Here is an 18808-nt window from a genome sequence, read left to right on the forward strand (position 1 = left end):
TGATCCCCCAAATTAGAATCTCTGAGAGGGACCAAGGCATTACAAAAAATACTTCCTTAGTGAGTCTGAGTTGCCAAAGTTGAGAACCCCTGCACTGAATTATTTTACTTCACTAGAATGTAAGTACCAAGAGGCAAAGAATGCAGCACGGGGTCCTTGGAGCTTACCTACAACTTTACTCTTGCTGTTACTGCTTTTAAAAGATGTTGGTGACTCTACGGGGTTTCCCTGGTGGCTCAGACGGTAAAGAATCTGTCTGCAATTTGAGAGACTCAGGTTCAATCCCTGGGTCGGGAAGATTCCCTGGAGGAAGGCACAGTAACTCATTCCAGTATTCTTTCCTGGAGAATCCCATGGGCAGAGGAGTCTGGCAGGCTACAGTCCACGGGGCTACAAAAATTCGGACATGACTGAGCAACTAACACTTCACTTCTTCACTTTGATGTCTCTAAATTCCACTGTAGCAAGAGCCCGAGGTGAGGCACAAGGGGCTAAAAGGCAAAGAAAGGAGAAATAAGCTCTAGGTAGTTATAGAGGAACATGTCATACTGCTAAGAAAATCCAGCTACTTATCATTCTAAGGATATTTCTAACAGGAAAGGACAGATCTCTTGGAAAGAGGTACAGACACTATACTAGAATGGAAAGAAAAATTAATTCTTTTTTGTGGCTTCTGTTACCTGCTGAAATGTCCCATCTTTTCGTTAACTTTGAGTATATTTTTCTGCATATCATTGAACAGGTTTAAAATAGCTGCTTTCAATATCTGTCCCAACTCCAAAATCTAAGCTACTGTAGGATTCTTTTTTTCAAAAACTGGGTCACATTTTCCTGGTTCTTCCTATGTCAGGTAACTTTGTTATACCTTGCTTATTGCACTGTTAAGTTGTAGACACTCTGTACTTAATGTCTTTGTTTTAGCAGCAATTAATATGGTGGGATTCAAACTTCAAACTCTACTCTTGGGTAGCACTGCAAATCTCAGCTCTTCTTCTAGCCTTAATGGACCTCTCAGTCTGCTCATGTAATAGCCACAGATTTGAGCAGTTTACACTCAAGACTTTGGAGCTCTCCCTTGCTGCCTCTTTCCAGGAATCTCTTTATTTTCTTGTGGCTGTGGTTGCTCTTAATCCTCTGGTTCTACACGCCAATAAGATCAAGAGTTTCTTTTCAAAGTTTTCGCCACCCTGTATGTTATAGACTGAAGCCAGCCTTCCTCGCCCCCACATCCCGCCAAAAAAAAAAAAAAAAAAGAGGAGGGAACTCACTCAATATTGTTTCCTTCTTCTCAGTGCCAAAATCTGTCCCCAGAATCTACCTTTCTAGTGGCTTCAAGTGGTTTATTTTATTTGGTCTGTAGTTTATGGTGAGCCTGGTATAGAGGCTTGTTTATACTATAAACAGAACCAGCCTATACATGTAAGTTTTCAACTTTGCTGGCATTGGGGAATTATTTCTTAATTACTTTAATTTCATTGTGATGTCTATTACATTTCCATTTTCATTCCTAACCTTCTTCTCTATCTTTTTCACCTTAATTGGGCAATTGGACAAGGATTTTTGTCCCCCTTCTTCTATTTTGTAGATATTTTCAAAGAATTGATTTTGGAATTCATTGATCCTCTTTTCTAATTTTCCCTTTGTTTATTTCAGCTTAAATATTTGTAATTCTGGGAGGAAAGCATAAGAAATAATTGTGTGTGATATTCTGAACAGAAACAAGGAGATCGAAAAGTAAGTTTTTCATCTTAATTCATCTATGACCAAGAAGATGGAGAGGCTGCTTAAAGATACAGAGAAGCAGTAGGGGAAGAGAACTCTTTCAACGCACTGCCAATGTCATATTGGTGTTGGATGATTTTATTTGCATCTTAGAACAATGTCTTTTCTTTCTTTCTCTTTTTTTTAGGTCTGTAGTTATCTTGTTCTAAATGGCCTACTTAAAGGTCTTTGCTGAAGCATTGATGACAAGCAACTGGAATAACCCAGCCAAGTTCTGACATCAAAGAGGAATAAGGACATAATCAGTGAGACTGGAAGAATGGAAGTATTTCTCCAAGACGACGTGAATGGCCTGGAACTACAGTATTCCAAATGGAACTACATCTAAGAAACTGACAATGAAATTACACATGTGGCAAAGATTTCTCCCCAGGATGGAACCCTTCTCCAAGCTGATAAAATGCTATTTTTTGTGACCACTTACAAAGTGGTTGTCGTTAAGTGGTAGCTATCAAATGTCAAAGGGAAGCTTAGCTACTAAAGCTCCTGAGTACTCCAACACCCTAAACCTGGAAAGGATAATAGAGCAGGAGGAACAAGGGATCCCCCAGTAGGTCATTAGTCCACTCGCTGTTCCCGAGTACAACAAACATTTGGGCCCCCTATGTACTTCGTTTGGGCACTCCCTCAGCTCTGGAAAAAGTGACTTGTTTTAGGGATGTGACCTGTGGGTTCAGGGCACACTGTACACAAACACAGAAGGGGTGCCAAGACACGCTCTAGGCTGTGCTCAAAGCATTTTATCCAAAAGGCACAAGAAAGACTATTTCTCCAAATGGACGATGGCTGAGTGTACCAACTTTCCTCATTCGTGTATATGCTTAGCCTCCAAAGTTTGAAGCCCTTTAAAAGTAAGGCTCATTGCACTGAATGAACGATGCAAGTTGTCAATGGTTGAGTGATCAGCTAATAACCCTGCTTGTAACTGATTTGTTTTTCTTCAATAAAGTTGCATAAAACAATGAGTTAACTGACTGGATCAATCACTATGGGAAAGGTGAGATGAAAATATTTCCTGCCATATTGGTGAATATTTTGCCACTTCAGTGAAAAGAGCACAGTCTGTTATAGGCTGACATATTGATCAATCTGATCTATTCAGAATTAATCAGCTCTTCAGAAGGTGTTGCTTTAGTATGCAGCACGTGATAGATACTGGCAGCCCAGAAGTTCACAGATGGACTGGAACCCAACAGGTTTGAAACATGTATGTGGAGTTTGGGCTTCCCAGGTGGTGCTAGTGGTAAAGAACTTGCCTGCCAATTCAGGAGACTTGACACGTGGGTTAGATCCCTGGGACAGGAAGTTCCCCTGGAGGAAGGCATAGCAACCCACTCCAGTATTCTTGCTTGGGAAATCCCATGGACACAGGAATCTAGTGGGCTACAGTCAGTAAGGTCTCGAAGAGCTGGACATGACTGAGGCAACTTAGCACAGCACACATATGGAGTGTAACAATTTAATTTTCAGATGCAACCCCTATCTAATTAATTTTTTTTGCTAAACCTTGTATACTTGACAACTGAAACAACCATAACATGGGTGTAATAATGGGTCAAGATTTACAAAATAAAGCACTCTTTTTGGTGTGGGCATTGTTGTGAGGATACGTTGAAGTGACTTCACTTATTGGGATACTGAGGATTTTTTTTTAATGGATTAAGTTCCATTAAAATGAGTGTGTTCAGCCATTTACAATGATCATTTAAATGCAACAGATGATGTGAGGTGACTTATGACATGAATGAATAAAAGTCAGTGCTATTGTATTACTTTTTTAAAAAGTAAGGCTTATTGTTGGGGGGTGTGAGGGGAGGGATAAATTAGGAGATTGCAATTAACGTATACACACCACTATATTAAAATAGATACATATTATATATATATAAGATTATATAAGATAGGTCCTTGTATAGCAAGGACCTACTGTATAGCATGGGGAGCTCTATTGAATGTTTTGTAATAACCTATAAGGGAAATTAACCTGAAAACATAGATATGTATGTATATATAACTGAATCATTTCACTGTACTAACTGAATCATTTCACTGAAACTAACACAATATTGTATATAAGCTATACTTCAATAGAGGAAAAAATGGGAGGTTTGTGCTTACTTCCATTTTTTGTTGCCCACAGCATTTAGCAAAAAGCCTTATTGTTGTTTAGTTGCTAAGTTGAGTCTGACTCTTTGCCACCCCATGAACTGCAGCATGCCAGGCTTCCCTGTCCTTCACTATCTCCTGGAGTTTGCTCAAACTCATGTCCATTGAGTTAATGATGCCGTCCAACCATCTCACCCTCTGTCGACCTCTTCTCCTCCTGCCCTCAGTCTTTCCTAAAATCAAGGTCTTTTCCAATGAGTTGGCTCTTTGTATCAGGTGGCCAAAGTATTGGAGCTTCAGCATCAGTCCTTTCAATGAATATTTAGGGTTGATTTCTTTTAGGATTGACTGGTTTGATCTCCTTGTAGACCAAGGGACTTAAGAGTCTCCTCCAGCACCACAGTTCAAAAGCATCAGTTCTCTGGTGCTCAGTATTCTTTATGGACCAACTCTCACATCCATACATGATTACTGGAAAAACCATAGCTTTGACTATATGGATGTGTGCTGTACTAAGTCACTTAAGTTGTGTCCGACTCTTAACAACCCCGTGGCCCATAGCCAGCCAGGCTCCTTGGTTCGTGGGATTCTCCAGGCAAGAACACTGGAGTGGACTGCCATGCCCTCCTCCAAGGGATCTTCCCGACCCAGGGATCGAACCCATGTCTCTTTTGTCTCCTGCATAGGCAAATGGGTTCTTTACCACTAGCACCACCTGGGACCATGACTATATGGATATTTGTCAGCAAAGTGCTATCTCTACTTTTTAATACGCTGTCTAGATTTGTCATAGCTTTCCTTCCAAAGAGCAAATGTCTTATAATTTCATGGCTGCAGTCATCATTCACAGTGATTTTGGAGCCCAAGAAAAAAAATTTGTCACTGTGTCCTCTTTTTACCGATCTATTTGCCTGAAGTGATGGGACCAGATGTCATGATCTTCGTTTTTTGAATGTTGAGTTTTAAGCCAGCTTTTTCACTCTCCTCTTTCACCTTCATCAAGAGACTCTTTAGTTCCTCTTTGCTTTCTGCAATTAGAGTGGTATCATCTGCATATCTGAGGTCATTGATATTTCTCCCAGCAATCTTGATTCTAGCTTGTGAGTCATCCAGCCCAGCATTTCGCATGACGTACTCTGCATAGAAGTTAATAAGCAGGATGACAATGTACAGCCTTGATGTATTCCTTTCCTAATTTTGAACCAGTCAGTTGTTTCATGTCTGGTTCTAACTGTTGCTTCTTGACCTGCATACAGGTTTCTCAGGAGACAGGTAAGGTAGTCTGATATTCCCCTCTCTTTGAGATTTTCCGATTTTTTGTGATCCACACAGTTAAAAGCTTTAGTGTAGTCAATGAAGCAGAAGTAGATTTTTTTTTTTTATTCCCTTGCTTTCTATATGATCCAATGAATGTTGGCAATTTGATCTCTGGTTCCTTTGCCTTTTCTAAATCCTGCTTGTACATCTGGAATTTCTCAGTTCACATACTGCTGAAACCAAGCACATAGTAAGTATTTGATAAATATTTCTCAATTCCAGCTAGGTCCTTTCAAACAACTGTATGAGTGAGTTCTCAGTGGCTTAGTCATGTCTGACTCTCTGTGACTTCATGAGACTATAGCCCGCCAGGCTCCTCTATTCATGGAATTTTCCAAGCAAGTATACTGGATTGGGTTGCCACTCCTTTCCTCAGGGCATCTTCCTGATCCAAGGATTGAACTAATGTCTGTTGTGTCTCCTGCATTGGCAGATGGACTCTTTACCACTGTGTCACCTGGGGAGCCCTTCAAACAATTTATGAATAAATAACTGTCTTTAACAATCAATTAATATTCCCATAATCAATTTTTTCAGGCTTTCCTGGTGGCTCAGTGGTAAAGAATCCACCTGCCAATGCAGGAGACAGGGGTTTGATCCCTGGGTCTGAAAGATACTCTGGAGAAGGAAATGGCAACCCACTCCATTATTCTTGCCTGGGAAATCCCATGGACAGAGGAGCTTGGCAGGCTACAGTCTATGGGGTTGTCAAAGAGTCGGACTTGACTTAGCGACTAAGAACAGTAAATTTATTCACCAATCAAAACTAAAACAATTTCATGAAAAAAGCTCTGATCAAGAAGCACATCCTAATAAAGCATGGAGGAACCAAATGAATATTACTGAGTAATGGAAGCCAACTTAAAAAGGCTACATATTATATGACTCCAACTATATGACATTTTGGATAAAGCAAAACTATGGAGACAATAAAAAAATTATTGATCTCCAGGGTTTGGGGGGGGGGATGACTCAGGAGAGCTCAGAGGATTTTAGAGCAGTGGAACTATTCTATATGAAACTATGATGGTCAATACATGTCATTATATGTTTGTTAAAACCCATAAAATATACAATACACAAGAGTGAACAGTAATGTTAGCTATGGATTATGGGGTGATAACGATGTGTCAGTGTAGCTTGTAACAAATTGTCCCACTCTAGAATGAGATGCTCACGGTAGAGGAAGCTATGAAAGTATGAGGGCAAGGATATATGAGAACTCACTGTACTTTCTGCTCAATTTTGCTGTGAACCTAAAACTGCTCTAAAAAAAACCTAATTTTTTAAAAAATTCAACTCCTTTCAGTGCTTTTAATGGATCCTCTCTGAACCTGTCATAAATATCAAACTCCTTAGCTTTGCTTACCAAATGCCACTTGTGGGTTGCCAACTTCTTTCAGGAAAAGGAGATCTTTTTTTCCTTGTATTGTTCCTGTGCTTCTCATGTTAACATGAAACTCTTATGTCTTAGCTTGTCCTTTCCCCGTCTCCATCTTTTGTTGTTTCAGTTGCTAAGTTGTGTCCAACTCTTTGCGACCCCGTAGACTGTAGCACATCAGGCTTCCCTGTCCTTCACTATCTCCCGGAGTTTGCTCAAACTCAAGTCCATTGAGTTGGTTGCTATTCAATCATCTCATCCTCTGCTACCCCCTTCTCCTTTTGCCTTCAGTCTTTTCAACACCAGGGTCTTTTCCAGTGAATTGGCTCTTTGCATCAAGTGGCCAAAGTATTGGAGCTTCAGCTTCAGCATCAGTCCTTGAATGAATATTCAGGGTTAATTTCCTTTAGGATTTGCTGTCTAAGGGACTCTCAAGAGTTTTCTTCAGCACCACAATTCGAAAGCATCAATTCTTTGGCGTTCAGCCTTCTTTATGGAGGCGCTCACATCTATACATGACTACTGGAAAAACTATAGATTTGACTATACAGACCTTTGTCAGCAAGTGATGATGTCTCTGCTTTTTAATATGCTGTCTAAGTCTGTCATAGCTTTACTCCCAAGGAGCAAATGTCTTTTAATTTCACGGCTGCAGGCACTGTCCTCAGTGATTTTGGAACCCAAGAAAATAAAATCTCCAGCTTAGTGTCCTGCAAGACACATTCAATTATTGCCTTCTCCACCATTCTCTCTTCATTCTCTGCAATATTCCTATCTCTAAACTCCAACAGCCAGCCACATCTCTATGGCATCACTTTCCATCTTGTTTTTTGTTTTTTTGTTTTTTGTTTTTTGTTTTTTTTTTTTGCACATAGCTCACTCAAACCAAATGATTGTCAGTCTGAAGGACTAGTTATGATGTATTATATTCCTCATGGTATCTAACATAGTGCCTTGTTATTAGGTGCTTTTTAAAAGTTACTAAGTATTAAACATATATCCCATTTATACTACTATATCACTCCAAATTTCACATTTTATTTTTGCAAAATTTCAAAGTTTAATCTTGATAAAATAATTTAACCCAAAGAAATAAGGTAAGACTTTTCAGAAGACTCATTAGTGAGACGTTTTGGGACAGGAAGCATGTTTATCTATTGCTGCTGCTGCTGCTAAGTCGCTTCAGCCGTGTCCAACTCTGTGCGACCCCATAGACGGCAGCCCACCAGGCTCCTCCGTCCCTGGGATTCTCCAGGCAAGAACACTGGAGTGGGTTGCCATTTCCTTCTCCAGTGCATGAAAGTGAAAAGTGAAAGTGAAGTTGCTCAGTCATGTCTGACACTTTGCAACCCCTTGGACTGCAGCCTACCAGGCTCCTCCGTCCACGGGATTTTCCAGGCAAGGGTACTGGAGTGGGGTGCCACTGCCTTCTCTGGTTTATCTATTAATCATACCTTAGAAGCCCTATGCCTTTACTTACAAGCCATGCTTATAAAAAGTCACTCACACACCTTGAACACATCTTTCCCCACTGTAGTGGCAGAAGAAGCTTGGTTCCTAGAAAGGTAGTCGGAGCAGAATTTTTGTTTCTGGGTCATCATTCATGCCTCCTTTCCTTTGATTTAGGTTCAGGCCTTCACCCTTTCTTTACATGACTCAGGGAGCAAATTTTGGTTAAACTTAACTACTAAAATTTCATCTCCCTTGCCAGTTATTGCTTCAGAAAAGGGCATGGATCCAATCTTGGCCAGTAATACGCAAGAACTTTCTTGGGCGTGGGAGGTTCTAAGAAGGTTTCCTTGCAGATAAAGACACATGCAGAGGCAACCTCTTTTCTGCTGGACACCCTGTGGATGTCACATAGAGCCTATGACAGTCTGGATCATCTATTCCATAACTGTCAGCTACTGCACAATTGTGTGTGCACGTGTGCTTCCTCACTTCAGTCGTGTCCGATTCTTTGCGACCCCATGGACTATAGCCCACCAGGATCTTCCGTCCATGGGATTCTCCAGGCAAGAATACTGGAGTGCGTTGCCATGCCCTTCTCCAGGGGATCTTCCTGACCCAGGAATTGAACCCACGTCTCTTATGTCTCCTGCATTGGCAGGTGAGACTTTACCATTAGTGCCACCTGGGATTTAGACTTTACTGATCTGAGCTTTTCACTAAGACAGTGACTGAACTGAATTTCACATTTGCTATAAAAGAATTTTATAAAACCAATTCACAGTGTAGATGACATTTTAGAGGGACTTTCCTGGTGGTCCAGTGGTTAAGAATCTGCCTTGCAATGCAGGGGGTGTGGGTTCAGCCCCTGGTTGGGGAACTAGGATCCCACATGCCATGGGGCGACTAAGCCCTGAGCACCACAGTTACTGAGCCTGTGTGCTCCTGAGCCTGTGGGCCACGACGAGAGTCCCTGTGCCACAACAGAAGATCCAAACGATGCAACGAAAATCCCACGTGCTGCAGCTAAGCCCTGAGGCAGCCAAACTTATTAATTAACTTTAAAAAAGAAACTGCCACTTGTTGATCTTTGGTGCACAGTCAAAGAATAGTTACAATCATGTTTTTTAAAAATAACATTTTAGAAGGCATAAAGAGAGGAGTACTAAATTAGATGATATATTCTGTTCATTCATTCTTTTAATCAAGAGTAGATAAGTTCCCATCAGCTGTGATTACAAAGCCCCATCCTTGAGGAACCATAGAGAGTCACTAAGACCAAAGTATGTCAAAAGCAGGACACTAAGAGACGCAGGTTCGATCCCTGGGTCTGGAAGATCCCCTGGAAGAAGGTATGGCAGCCCACTCTCCAGTATTCTTGCCTGGAGAATCTCCATTGATAGAGACTGGTGGGCTGTAGTCCATCGGGTCACAGAGAGTTGGACATGACTGAAGCAACTGAGCACACACACACACACAGACACCCTTTATTAAAAAATACAATTTCTCCTGGAATGGTAGGTGAAGGAAGTACTGGTTATAGTACATGTAAATGTTAATCAAGGCATTTGAAACGTCGTTTAAGGGAACAATTCCTTTCAATATGAATTTTTGTACAAAATACTCTAGAGTTCAGTCACAAATTCATAATGAGAATAATTATTAAGAATGGAGTTTCAATATGTCAAAATTCATGAGAAACAAATTGAATTTCTAGTGATTTTACAATATCCTATTCTGTGTGACAAACTTTGAGGTCATCAAAGAAAGCCTCTCTTAAAAATAAGATGCTATAGATTATTTCTTGCTTTGGAAGAATTACACAATGTGACACTGATTGATTTTCATTTCTCAAGGAATTAGAAGGGGACAAAGGAGGTAAAAACTCAGCAAATCAGTTTCAAGAGAAACTGATCAGTTTCAGACAAATCATCAGATTTGGTCCATATGTCACAGTTGTTCCCTTCCTCTCCCAAGAAACGCTCTTGGTATTAATTTGGGGGTATTATAAAATGGTTGAACTTTGGAAAGTCTGTACATCATTAGTGTTGGTGGATTCACAATACAGTAATCATCACATGAGTACCGTCTATCACAGATTGGCACTCCTTCTGAAAACTCAGACAGCAGGAAGGAGGAAATCATGGTGGTGGATTAATCCCTTGGATATTCTTCCTCATGGGCAACTTGATGGTCTTCAAAGCTGGGCTCCACCAACCAGTACTGCTTGGTCAGGAGTGATTTCTCCCATGCTGTCTCATGATGCAAGTGGACAAACATTACTTTTGTTCCACTTCGCCCCCACACCCCAAAGTCACAAATGTCTTCTTGATGGATTGGCTCCTGGAATTGTGCAGCCCCCACAGTGGACTTCCTTTCTGGCCAGCTGCCTCCTGGTAAACACTGAAGGGGTGAGCAAGAGGCTGTGTGGGTACAGAGCGATGACATAGGGCTGTGACTATGATTATGCTCTTGATCATCATAATTTTCAAATTGCACATTATAAACACAGATTGTATTGGGTGTGTTGGGGATGGAGGGAAAGACTTTATTTCTATTTAGAAAATAGTTATCAGAGTTCACTATTACCAAAGATGGTATTTGACTGTGCCTTGAAGGGCTCTAACATGGAAACTGAGGAGGAAAAAATGAAAATGAAAGGATGCAGAGTAGAGGCTTCTTGCGCTTAGAAAATAATGAGAGATTAATTTCTGGTTTAGCTTCATCACCATCCCCTCCTTCTTGTCTTTATTTTATAGACCTTTAACCCAAATCGGAAGAAAAGCATGTTTCCTTATTTTAGGGAGATTATTCTAGATGCAGATTCTGAAATGAAGGTTCATTTCATAAGGGGGTAGAGGAAGGTGGGTAGTGGGTAGGGAACTAGGCCTTCCCTACTTCCAAGTAGGGCTATGATTTTAGGGAAAATTTCATGAAGGATATTTGAGCCTGACCTTTCAGCAGAACATTGGAGAGTGAATTACACCTCCAAGTTTATCCCAAATTGAGGCAATGGATCTGGGTTTTCACTCTCCTTTGCCAGGCAGTCATTGGGTAAGGGCATGGGGAGATAGATAAGCCTTCAAGTGCTTCTGGCTTTAAATTTGGAAGGCAAAGGGGGTCTTCTGGGAGTGAAAGTGTGAACATGGAAACAAAATCACACAGAAGCCAGGGGAATGAAGGGCACACCAAAATGGAAAAATGAATCAGAGAGGATCTGAGTAGGGCATATCAGTGTCTCCTACGCTCCAGTAAGAGATGCTAGATCCTTCAGCCTAAGGTTGTTCAATAGCTTTCAGTGTTGCCTCAGGAACCCATCAGAATCTGATTTTGTGAGTGTCACAGTGGGACCCAAACTCAGTACAATCAGTACATATACAGCATAAGTTACAACGTGCACTTGGAAACTGATCTGACCAAAGCATTTCAAGGAATCAGGAAAGCTATTAGATTTATTGGTAATTGTTTTTGCCCTTTTCTCTGCATCCCTGATCCACCAAAGTCAGTTTTCTTCACTTGCTTTAGCTTCATTAATACTCTAAATTCATAAACTTATCCTCCTTTGGAAAGTCTTCTCTGATACAGTGAGGAAATAGCACCATTGCCTGCTGCTGTTACTGCTAAGTCGCTTCAGTCGTGTCTGACTCTATGCGACCCCATAGACGGCAGCCCACCAGGCTCCCCCATCCCTGGGATTCTCCAGGCAAGAACACTGGAGTGGGTTGCCATTTCCTTCTCCAATGTGAGAAAGTGAAAACTGAAAGTGAATTCGCTCAGTCGTGTCCGACTCTTAGCGACTCCATGGACTGCAGCCCACCAGGATCCTTCATCCAATGGGATTCTCCAGGCAAGGGTACTGGAGTGGGGTGCCGTTGCCTGAACTCCTACCATTCAATGGGCACTCTGAATCTGCCCGGGGTTTCCCAGGTAGCATTAGTGGTAAACAACCTGCCTGCCAATGCAGGAGATGTAAGAGACACATGTGGGCTTGATCCCTGGGTCAGGAAGATGCTCTGGAGGAGGACATGGCAACCCACTCCAGTATTCTTGCCAGGAGAATCCCATGGATAGAGGAGCCTGGCGGGCTACAGTCCACAGGATCGCAAAGAATCAGACACGACCGAAGTGACTTAGCATGCATGCACACACAGAATCTGCCCCATGTTATTCACTTTTATATACACCTTTAATTTTCCCCAATAAACTACAGGATCCTTAATGGGCAGAAGACCTAAATAGACATTTCTCCAAAGGAAGACATGCAGATGGCCAACAGGCACATGAAGAGATGCTCATTATCACTAATTATTAGAGAAATACAAATCAAAACTACAATGAGGTATTACCTCACACTGGTCAGAATGGCCACCATCAAAAAATCTACAAATAAAAATTCTGCGGAGGATGTGGAGAAAAGGGAAGCCTCCTACAATGTTGGTGGGGACATAAATTGGTCTAGCCACTATGGAAAACAGTACAGAGGTTCTTTTACAAACTAAAAATAGAGTTACCATATGATCTAGCAATCCCACTTTGGAAAAGATGAAAACTTAAATTTGAAAACAGACTGGCACCACAGTATTCATAGCAGCACTATTTACAAAAGCCAAGACAAGGAAGCAACCTAAATGTCCATCGACAGATGAGTAGATAACAAAGATGCGGTGTATATGTACAATAGAATATTACCCAGCCATAAAAAGAATGAAATAATGCCATTGGAAGCAACATGAATAGTCCTAGAAATTATCATACTAAATGAAGCAGGCCAGACAGGGAAAGACAGATACCATATGATGTCACTTAGATGCGCAATCTAAAATACAATATAAATGAATTTATTTACAAAACACAGACTCACAGAGATAGAAAACTTATGGCTACCAAAGGGGAAAGGGGGTAGGGAGAGGTAAATTAGAAGTCTGAGATTAACAGATGTCACTGCTACATATAAAACAGATAATCAACAGGACCTAATGTGTAGCGGAGGGAATTATAGTCACTATCTCACAGTAATTTACAATGGAAAAGAATCTGAAATAGACTATATATGCGTGTGTGCGTACATATATATTACTATGTATATGTTTGTGTATATAATTGACTTTGCTGTACACTCGAAACTGACATAACATTGTAAATCAAGTATACTTCAATTAAAAAAGAATAAAAATTTAAAAAAGTAAAATCCTTGAAAGCAAAGCTCAGTTAATCCTTCTGCTCATGTAGCACATTATACCTTTTCCATTTGCCTCAGGCAATATTTATAATATCAAGGTATTTGGGGTCAATAACTATAAAAGAACTATATAATATATGGTGATGTATTTATTAACTGGTAAATAATAACATCATTCATCCATGTGAAGTTGCTTCTTCTTTCTCTAAAGGAATGTATGTGAACTGGCTAAATTTTTTGCAATTTTTGTTTTGCACATTTTCTGCATTTCAAAAACATCAATCTAGTTGCTCATCAAATTGCTGTATATTTTTATATGTTATACTTTCTAATTCCATTGTTCCAGCTCCAAAGAGATGGAAATACATTTTGAGGAATGAGAAGAGGGATAAGTTAAGTTTATTTAATAAGGCCTAGTGAAAACTTAGTCAAAATATTTCCTAGCTAGGTCACAAAGTATGATCTCCTGGAAACAACTGAAAAACACCCATCAAATGGCCAGCAAGTAACTGAAAATGCTTACTGTATAAAAATACCTAGTCACTATGTTGTACACATGAAATGAATGAATTAATTATAATTAAATGTCAATTATAATTCAATTAAAAAAAACTTTACTCTAAAAATCAGAAATATAAAGACTTGAAGAAGTTCAGACTTGAAAATTCTGACACTTCGAAAATCAATAAGGAAAGGTGCTGTCAGAGACGTGAACTAGACCATTTACGGTGTAATTGCTCCTAATTCCTCAGTTCTTTATCTATTTGTTCACTCTCTCAACATTCATTGAGCATCTAGCATGTGCCAAACGCTGTGTGAGGTGCTGAGCAGAACCTCATCAGGCTTCTCAAGTGTGAATCACTTGTGGGCCTGGGTGGTTACTGAGATCACAGAGCAATAAAGCACATCCCATCAAGGTAACATCAAATTGAACAAAGCCACATTTCCAAGGCTACGGTTCATTATCAGGTTGACCAGTGCTCCCTGTTTGTCAAACTTTAGAAAGATTCCTCTCATTGCAGGTCAGGCCACTCATCCTGATGATAGCCTAGTGTGTTGAGCACAAAGGGCATCTTTATTTTTTTCAGCATGAACTCAGAGGCAAACCCAGGAAACAGTGAAACAGCCAGGATGGTAATGAGGTATCTTTGCAACAGTAAACTCCTTCTTCACTCCCCCCGCCCCGCCCTGCCCCACCGCCCCCCCTCCCCACATTGTCGAGATCAACAGGACTGAGTCACCAGTGGATGAAATCAATGATTGTTTTACTCTGCCTACCCAGAGTCACTCACTGAGTCAGTGAGTAAACTGGGATCAGAACTCAGCCTTGTCTGATCGAGGCCGAGTGGTCCGACTATATTTATCTAGGGTCTCATGATTCTTAGTGCTTTTTGCTCTGCCCTCTAATTTGCACTGTGCCTGCTGTAATATCTAAACGGGAAGTTGCCAGCTAAAATGGTCATTATCCGAGAAATCTATTTAAACATGTTTATAAGGTCAAATGAAGTGGGTGGTGGATAAGCTAGACAGAAAACAACAAAAGCTTTAGCTCAGCATAGCCAAAGAGGCTAAAACTAAAGAAAGAACTTTAATGTTGAACCAGCACATGCTGGGGAAAAGGCGATCTCACCAAAGTCATACCTACACGTAAGAATGAGCTGTCAAAATATTCAACCACCAGTTGATTTCTATTTAAGAAGTTGAACAATGGATTTGGCCTATTTTAACTCAATGAGTTGACAGTTTGAGACAATAGGTCAATAGGGCCCCAAATCCAAAGTTTGGAAACGATCTTTATATCCATTATGCATCCAATGAGAGGGAAGATTTGGGATAATTAAGAAGAATGCCCAGTATCAACCAAATGATCTTTGATGGACTTAATAGGTAGTAATGTAGGACCAGAGGGAAAATCAACCAGAGAAAAATCCAATGTTTCTTGGAGCCTAAGCTGGGATTCCTGTACATTCAAGACTTTGAAGAATACCTTTCAGGCCCCACAAACCCCACAGCTCACAGTTTTGAGCTCCCTCTTTATGTGACCTCTCAGGCTCTGCTCGGCTGTCCTTGTACATCAAACAAGAAGAAGGACGATGGGGGGAAAGAAACTCTTTCCTCATTCCTGTTTTCTAAGAAACATGGATAGGAGTTGGGAGTCCGCAAGTGATTAAAGAGAAGAGTAGCCTCTGAGAACACTTCCTACACCTTCTGCGTGAATTTGGCTGCTAGTTCATAGTAGCTAATTTATAGTTCAAGGGAGTGAGCAACGAAATGGATTTAACACAACTAAAAGCAATCCAGTTTTGGTAAAGAAAACCAGTATTGTTCCCATTGGAAAATTTGACACACATGGGCATGGAGTAATTAAATCACTGGGGAGCATTAGTATTTCTTTTCATTATAAATTAAATTCATTTAATGAACTCTTTTCCATACAAAATTCACTTAGAAATATTACTTCTTCCTAGAGTTTAATGTGGTTTGGGCTAGAAGTGCATACATTTGTCCTCTGCTCCTTCTATTAATATTATACCACAAAACTAAGCTCCTTTTGTTCCTTTCTTCCTTGTCCTAATTCTGGCCCTGTTCTCAGTTCTAATGAGTCCATAAGTGATTTATACAGGTCACTGCTATAAAAAAGAAAAGGAGGGAAGAGAAGGAGTGGACAGTATTGGAAAAGAAGTTAGGGGAAAGGAGGGCAAGCAGAAAGAAAAGCAAGATTTCAGAATGACCACAGAGAGGACATCGGGAAGATAAATGAAAGTAGCTTGATATTTTGAATCACTGGATCTTCCTACAGCTGTGCTGATCCATACAGCGGCCACTAGCGCGTGTGGCCATGAAGCCCTTGAAATGCAGCTGGTCTGAATTGCAAGGTGCTGTCAGTAGAAAACATAAACAATAGATTTTATAGATTGTATGCAAGAAAAATTGTAAAGTATCTCATGAATGGTTTATATTGATTATATTTTAAAATGATGCTATTTGGATATATAGGGTTAAATAAAATATACTATTATTAGCATTAATTTCATCTGTGTCTGTTTACTTTTTAAATATGCCTCTTGGAAAAATTACAGTTACATCTGCGGCTCACATTATGCTTCTGTTACGCAGTGCTGTTCTCTATCTGTACAGGAAGTGGCCGGATAGCATTCCAGGCCCTCCATCATCTCCAGCACAGTCACTCCCAAACTCTTAGCCCAAACTCAAGTCTTGCCACACTTATAATCCTTTCAGTAGCAATGTCAATGGCTGAAGTTTCTTTCTGGAGGCAGGTAACACATCTAGAGGCTTTTAGTTTGGGGATGCGGGTCCATGGCCGACAGCAGAAGCCATGGGGAAGGCAGTCCTCAGACCCCGCCCTGTAGAATTCCCTGACTCAGGCGATGCCCAGCTCTCTGCCCTGCTGCTGACTCCCCACTCCAACCCTAGGGTTCCTGGCACGATGGAGTTTTCTGTCTTTCCCATAGCCCCCTCATCACAGCAGCATTCTTTCTCCAGTTACCTTTCCAAATATGTAGCTTTTTTTTTCTTTTTTTTTTTTTTAACAATTGTAGGTACTTTCAGCATAGTTCTGGGCAAACTATAAAAGTCTTTACCAACTCAGAGAACACAATATGTCAAGGGAAACACAGGCCTGGTCTAGAGTATGATTAGGGGACCATGAACGTATGGTGATTTAGGTACCAAAGATCAGAAGAGCAGAAGGCTCTGGGAGGAAGGAAAAAGAAAGAGGAAGAAGAAGGATGTTGAACTGGTAAAGCAAGTACGATCCAAAGACACTGGGAAGGAGGGAGCTGCTGTCAATCAATTGCTTTGATGTACTGGCTGGTCCTCTCTCTGTAAAGACACTACAATGCCACGGACAGCTGGGGACTGTCCCTGCCAGTGGTCTCACTGCAAGTTCAGTCGACCTGTCTTCAGGAGGCTCTCAGCAATGGTAGATCTTAAATTAATTTTTAAGTGTGAATACGAGCATCAGAGTGGAAATTCTACACGCTACTGGAGACATAGCACAAATCATTTGCCTCAGCCAGGATGGGGCAGTAGCGTCATGTTTTGGAAGAACAACTCAAAATCAGGCTAGAGGTTCATACTTTGACCGAGTACTTTCTACTCACATAACTCTTCTCATGCTGAAGAAGAGAGGCTTTCTGTGAGAAGATCCATCTCCTCATCCCAAACCAATGTCAACTCAACAAAGAGGTATGCTATAACTTGATAAAACCATTTACCATTGTGTCACAAATAATTCCATCAGTTCAGTTCAGTTCAGTTCAGTCACTCAGTCGTGTCCGACTCTTTGCTACCCCATGAATCGCAGCACGCCAGGCTTCCCTGTCCATCACCATCTCCCGGAGTTCACATCATGTTCATCGAGTCCGTGATGCCATCCAGCCATCTCATCCTCTGTCGTCCCTTTCTCCTCCTGCCCCCAATCCGTCCCAGCATCAGAGTCTTTTCCAATGAGTCAACTCTTCGCATGAGGTGGCCAAAGTACTGCAGCTTCAGCTTTAGCATCATTCCTTCCAAAGAAATCCCAGGGTTGATCTCCTTCAGAATGGACTGGTTGAATCTCCTTGCAGTCCAAAGGACTCTCAAGAGTCTTCAACATCACAGTTCAAAAGCATCAATTCTTCGGCACTCAGCCTTCTTCACAGTCCAACTCTCGCATCCATACATGACCAAAGGAAAAACCATAGCCTTGACTAGACGGACCTTAGTCAGCAAAGTAATGTCTCTGCTTTTGAATATACTATTAGGTTGGTCATAACTTTTCTTCCAAAGAGTAATTCTTCCAAAATTTCTTTTAATTTCATGGCTGCAACCACCATCTGCAGTGATTTTGGAGCCCCCCAAAAATAAAGTCTGACACTGTTTCCACTGTTTCCCCATCTATTTACCATGAAATGATGGGACCGGATGCCATGATCTTCATTTTCTGAATGTTGAGTTTTAAGCCAACTTTTTCACTCTCCTCTTTCACTTTCATCAAGAGGCTTTTTAGTTCCTCTTCACTTTCTGCCATAAGGGTGGTGTCATCTGCATATCTGAGGTTATTGATATTTCTCCCGGCAATCTTGATTCCAGCTTGTGTTTCTTCCAGTCCAACGTTTCTCATGATGTACTCTGCATAGAAGTTAAATGAGCAGGGTGACAATATACAGCCTTGTCGTACTCCTCTTCCTATTTGGAACCAGTCTGTTGTTCCATGTCCCGTTCTAACTGTTGCTTCCTGACCTGCATACAGATTTCTCAAGAGGCAGGTTAGGTGGTCTGGTATTCCTATCTCTTTCAGAATTTTCCACAGTTGATTGTGATCCACACAGTCAAAGACTTTGGCATAGTCAATAAAGCAGAAATAGATGTTTTTCTGGAACTCTCTTGCTTTTTCCATGATCCAGCGGATGTTGGCAATTTGACCTCTGGTTCCTCTGCCTTTTCTAAAACCAGCATGAACATCAGGGAGTTCACGGTTCACGTATTGCTGAAGCCTGGCTTGGAGAATTTTGAGCATTACTTTACTAGCATGTGAGATGAGTGCAATTGTGCAGTAGTTTGAGCATTCTTTGGCATTGCCTTTCTTTGGA

The 18808-nt window shown here is 40.9% G+C and overlaps 1 long non-coding RNA gene across 1 annotated transcript in view; it reads right to left on the bottom strand.

Moving 5' to 3' along the window:
- Positions 1–9508: 9508 nt before the first annotated feature.
- LOC106991666 (uncharacterized) overlaps positions 9509–18808 on the bottom strand; it is a 111090-nt gene continuing 101790 nt past the window's right edge. Inside the window, exon 3 of the long non-coding RNA XR_003591920.3 lies at positions 9509–10438. This is a non-coding gene — a long non-coding RNA (uncharacterized LOC106991666). The remainder of the gene's footprint in view (positions 10439–18808) is intronic.

Source organism: Ovis aries, chromosome 16, assembly GCF_016772045.2.
Source record: "Ovis aries strain OAR_USU_Benz2616 breed Rambouillet chromosome 16, ARS-UI_Ramb_v3.0, whole genome shotgun sequence".
Lineage (NCBI taxonomy): Eukaryota > Metazoa > Chordata > Mammalia > Artiodactyla > Bovidae > Ovis > Ovis aries.